At 39.5% G+C, this 5,978-nt stretch overlaps 1 long non-coding RNA gene across 1 annotated transcript; it reads left to right on the plus strand.

The window, feature by feature from the left end:
* Nucleotides 1-3,501: 3,501 nt before the first annotated feature.
* LOC124652654 lies at nt 3,502-5,487 on the plus strand. The gene is made up of 3 exons (XR_006987733.1): nt 3,502-3,523; nt 3,625-3,819; nt 5,442-5,487. It is a non-coding gene; the product is annotated as an uncharacterized LOC124652654 (long non-coding RNA).
* Nucleotides 5,488-5,978: the final 491 nt, after the last annotated feature.

Consider the following 5,978-nt stretch of genomic DNA (forward strand, 5'->3'; position numbering starts at 1 on the left):
CAACTAGTCCTCTCACCAAGGCAAGTGTCATTTTTTTTTAACTGTCCTGCTGTTTGCTAAATATATTCTAGAATTTCACTAGTAGTGCATGTGTAGGATTATTTTATTATATACGCTATGTGTCTTGCTATGATTTGATTTCCCTTTTTCACCGTAAGTAGAGTTTCCTAGTTATGTGGATAGATACGTGGCTGAGATATCATGTCAATTTTAGATGAGGTAAAAAGATATGTTTTCCATAATGAAAACAACTTGGTTCTAAAAAAACCTAGACATATTGATATGATGGGAGCGTTTGCATGGTGAATAATGGTGGGGATCGCCGCCTAGAAATCAAACGAGAATGGACATGTTTCTCGTTAAGGAATCGTAGAGAGCTAGAGTTCCTTACATTGAGTACTGCCATAGGCGGGCTAGCATTATGTATAGGGAGTTTACCCTTACATTGGTACTGCCGTAGGTGGACTAGAATTATGTATAGGCAACTTACCCTTACATTGGTACTACCGTAGGCGGACTAGCATTATGTATAGGGAGCTTACCCTTACATTGGTACTTGCCGTAGGTGGACTAGTATTATGTACAGGCAATTTACCCTTACATTGGTACCTCCATTGGTGGACTAGCATTATGTATAGGAGATCCTCCTTACATTGGTACCCCTTGGTGTGCTAGTATTATGTATAGGGATTCTATAACCAGAATTCATTTTGATACATACAAAGTTAAGCCGAAAGAAGACCATGCTGCAATATGCATATAATTGATAGGTGTCTTCTATCCCACCCAATAGTGACATCTTGCCAATACATTCAAAGTATTGACCAAATGTTTTTGGCTGTAACTTTACCTGTTGCAGATATTTTGATAGACGAGTGAGTTACGATGATTAGGGTTACGGGTCTATCCTCAACATGCTCTGCCGTGGCACATGAAGAATGAAGGACTCCATGCCATATGTTTGTTCGTTGTAAAACTCTGATGTAATGCTAGCCTTGTGCTATGCAAATTGTAAGTCATTATGTATATATGGATCATGCGATGTAATAAAGACCTTTGTTTCTTGGTATTACATCTTAAACTGTGTGTGCTAGCGATTGATCCAGGGACTAGCACTGTTACACAGGGATCGACACCCTAGCGGGTGAGGTCACTACAGATGGTATCAGAGCATTGTGTTGACCGTAGGTTCGTGACCCTAGGTTTGGATTAGAAATAGGAAAACCCTAGGATGAAAATTTTGTCTAATCCAATTTCAAAAAAAAAGTGTGCTTTGTAAACTTCTAGTACTCCTATCTATTCCATCTTCAAAAATGTTTTCCTCTTGCATTAGATGACATACCTTATGAGACCATCAAGGAAGTAGAGATGATGACCTTGTGCCTGAAGTGAGGGACTGCTGCTTCAGGTGACTTTCTTCGACTCCATAAGAAGGGTTTCATGGAAGACCAATGAACAACTTGAAAAAAATACTTCGATGCACATTGCACAACACACGAAGATACACTGATGGAGTAGAATAGATACTTGAACTTCCAAAATATAAATAGACCAGACCACCATTCTTTTCTTTTATTGAACCGGCGATATCCTAATAAGTATTGATCATACCAAATTGTGGTATGACCATACTAGTTTGGTTGTGTTTGAGCTATGTTGCTTGATGCTTGTTAGATGTTTGTTGTTTGATGAATTGCATGGTTTGCATGTTTGGGTAGGAAACTTCTTTAGAATCTTTCTATCTATTCTCATCTATACCCAACCTAGAAAATGTTTTCTCGGCAAATCGCCATGAAGACATCATTAGTGAAACCAACCATGATGGTTCCCATCAAGGTGAAGAAGGATATAGTGTGAGATACGCAAAACCATAGTTAAGGATCGATAGAAATATTTTTTCAAAATAATTCAATAATGGGGATTGAAACATTGATTCAATTCTCCATGTAATATTTTTTTCAAACTTGTGAGGTTGACCAAGTGTTAGGATACGCGATTCAATAAATCAAATGCGAAGTAATGATCGGGGTGCAGGATGGATTGATCACCATTCCTACTACTCTTATTATTCGCTTTCGTAATGTTGACTTTGCGAATCTAGAGAGACATACCTACAAAAAAGATTTCGGCGAATAAGTCTAAACCCTAGGGTGGATAAATATTATACCCTTATAGTAGGCAAGTGTTGCCAATCGTAGGGCTACGGTGAGTTTGCAGGTCCAACCACTAGTTGAAGAGTATGGGGAGATTGTCGATGGCCCCAACAAGCAAGGGATGAGGAATGTCGTGAAGTCCCCTCACCTTGGTTTCCTGATTGACCCAAAGAGTGATCCCTTCTGTCAAAAGTAGTTCAACCACCTGCCCACATAGATTAGAATCCCAACTATTAGGAAACCTACTCAGGTCACCTTGAATAGCTATGTTGTTCACTACATGTAAACAATCCCTATTGGAGGACAGAAGCTATAGATATTTGAAGAGACGACCCAATGCCAAGTCATACCTAGGATGAACCCAGCATGAACCCAAGACCTAGTCTAGCTACAAAAGGTTTCTTTTAAGGGTGGTAGCCACCCCAACATATCCTAAACCCATCTTTCTTTCTAGCCTTCTCGAATCTCGGGACGAGATTCCTTTTAAGGGTGGTAGTCTGTCACATCCCAAAATTTTCTAAATTTTGGAATGTAAAATAAAAATAAATTAAATGCTTGATTGCTTGAACTTGATTGAAAATTTCCAAGAAATTAAAACTTTTTAAAGTTATTTAAAACTTTTTCCAAAATTTTAAATATCAAAATGCATGCATTGCATTCATAAGCATCATGGCATCGTTGCATTGCCTAGGAAAAACTTGAATGAAATTTTAAATTTTGTTAAAGAAACCTAAAACCCGAAGTAATGCAAATAAAGCCATATAGGCCTATGTGCCGAATTCTTTGTTTTCAAAATGATTTAAAAGTGGTTCCAAAATATTCTACATTGAATAAGGAATCCGCTGATATTTTATTTGTATTTTACTGACTTAGTTTAACTCACTTTTGATCAAATTCGGTTTTCAAAATATTTTCCCAAATACTAAAACAGAAAAAGATAAGAAAATCGGTAAAGAAAAAAAAAAGATGAAAGGAATCAAGCGGGGCAAATGGCCAGCCAAAGTCAAATCAACAAAGTGGCCACACACACACGCGCGTACGGCGCGCACCAAAGTAGCAGCACAGCACTATGTGGTGTTCGTGCAGGTTTCTTTTTCTTCTTATTTCTAACGTGCGGGCCCCACTGCCACATCATCGTCATCAAGCTTGAGCAACGAACGGACACACCGCAGGACTGTGTACCTTTTCAGTTTCCCATCCCAAATTGATTTCCGGTGATTTAAGCCACCATTTGATGCACCGTTTCTTCCTATTTAAGCTCCACATCCTCCTCTTCATTTCCCCTCAAACCACACAGACCGAGAGCTTCCAGGCTGCTCGAATTTGGCCTCGCAACTCCGCGGTACGGCCGCAGTATATCGTCGAATTCGGTGAGCTCAGTCCACGGTTTGATCTCTAGTTTCTTCCAAACTTCCTATTTCTTTCTTGCGCACATCTCAGGCTTTGTTTCGTGAATTTTGGTGCATCACAGCGACGGTGCCATCTTCGTCTGTGAGCACGTCCGCGAGGCAGTTTCCGGCGAGCGATTCCGGACGAACCCGTCGATCTCCACGTTCCCGTCTTCGCCGATTTATATTTGTCAAATCAAGCGCCGTTGCCTGCTTCAACATCGCCGGGGAATCATCCTCGAAGAGGCGCGGTTGTATTCCAGCAATCCCCATCTCCTGTACGTGAGAAGCTGCTCCTTTGTTTTTTTTTTTTTGTTTTTCCTTCTTCATTTCCTTGAACCACACGATTCTTCTGTGGCTGTTGTCACAAAATAAAATAATGACTAGGGATAATCTGAGGAGGAGAGGTATTCCAAAACCTATGGAATGTTCTTTCTGTAAAGAGTTTGAAAGTGTTCATCATCTCTTTTTTGATTGTCTTGTGGCAAAACAAGTATGGAGTCTGGTGGAGGAGGTGTTTAGATATAGGGTTGATAAATACTTGGATATAGCTAGTAGGTGGCTTTGTAATAAGAAGTTTTTGCAGTTTAATTTCATTTCCTCTGCTGTTCTTTGGGGAATTTGGAATTCTAGGAATAGTTTAGTGTTTAATAGACTTACTTGGTTGAATCTAAAACAGGTGTGGAGTGTGATCTTGTCATACCTAAGGAATTGGAAAGTTCCTTTCAAGGACCAGGTGTGGAAGGAGGTGGACTTGTTCATGGAGTTACCGATGAGAAGAATCAAAGCTCCACCGAGGTCGGCACCACCCCGAAGTGCTCCTCTTTCGACCGGATCACTTCCGGGCTCCTGCTTCCAAGATGGCACATGGCGGGAGAGCGTCGCTTGACTTCCTGAAAGAACATCCAGAAGAGGATGCCTCGGTGCATGTGGTGCTGTGAGCAAGACACCAAGGAAAAAAGAGCAGGAGTTTGCTGTTTGTGTTGCAGCAGTTAGTGTTCTCCTTGCTGGTTTAGCTGTTTAATGCTGTGTAAGAGACCTGGTTGGTAGCTTTTGTGGGTGCGCTTTTGTATGCGCTGAGCTGGGTCGTGGTCAGTTCGGTCGCTCCTGGAGGAGGTGTTGTCGTCCTGTTCTAAACTAAGTTGCTTGTTTAGGTTACACGGTGTAGCGAGGGTTTCTTTGGGTGCGTTTTATTTTCTGTAAGACTGATGACATTGGTTTCTTTTCGTTATGAAATGGAACCGGGGAGAATGTCTCCCTGTGAATCTAAAAAAAAAACCACACGATTCTGATCCTACGGCTATAAGTAGATCACTTAAACGAAGGGGTATCCTCGAATAGGAAGGTGCCACTTGTCATATCTGTTTGTATTTTCGAATTATTAGTAGACAGAGAAACATAGAAACTCGTAAAAATCATATCTTTAGTTTCGTTTATCCAAATTTAGCAAACTTCGTGTCCCTGGATTCATAAAAACGTGTAGAATACAGTAGACACATAATATTGCACTTTTGCATCATATTTTTACACAGTTTTTGCAGAAACTCAAATAGAGTATTTTCGCTATATAAATAGTTTCACAAATTATTTTTAAGTGTTTTCTTTTGAGATTAGCAGAAAATAGAACCCTCTGTACAGTAACATTATAACAAGAAAAACGTGGCCCTGCTTATTTTATTTGTAGTATTTGTTTAGTTGTATATACCTTTTCTAGTGATAGAAAATGTTTTTAATAGTTTAAACAACATTAAAATTGTACCATGGCATCGTGCATATAGTTGAAACCAGAGAACATATTAAGTTTGTTGTTCATGTTTAAACCACATATTGCATTCATATTATTATTTGTGATTGTATATGTGTTGCTATGTGTTTATGGAGTGAAAACATTTGTTTGTAGATTGTGGTTGTGTTGATTGCAACGAGTGTTTCCGCGAAGAGTGTACCAACTAGTCCTCTCACCAAGGCAAGTGTCATTTTTTTTTAACTGTCCTGCTGTTTGCTAAATATATTGTAGAATTTCACTAGTAGTGCATGTGTAGGATTATTTTATTATATACGCTATGTGTCTTGCTATGATTTGATTTCCCTTTTTCACCGTAAGTAGAGTTTCCTAGTTATGTGGATAGATACGTGGCTGAGATATCATGTCAATTTTAGATGAGGTAAAAAGATATGTTTTCCATAATGAAAACAACTTGGTTCACAAAAAAACCTAGACATATTGATATGATGGGAGCGTTTGCATGGTGAATAATGGTGGGGATCGCCGCCTAGAAATCAAACAGAATGGACATGTTTCTCGTTAAGGAATCGTAGAGAGCTAGAGTTCCTTACATTGGTACTGCCATAGGCGGGCTAGCATTATGTATAGGGAGTTTACCCTTACATTGGTAATGCTGCCGTAGGTGGACTAGAATTATGTATAGGCAACTTA

The sequence above is a fragment of the Lolium rigidum genome, chromosome 5 (assembly GCF_022539505.1).
Source record: "Lolium rigidum isolate FL_2022 chromosome 5, APGP_CSIRO_Lrig_0.1, whole genome shotgun sequence".
NCBI lineage: Eukaryota > Viridiplantae > Streptophyta > Magnoliopsida > Poales > Poaceae > Lolium > Lolium rigidum.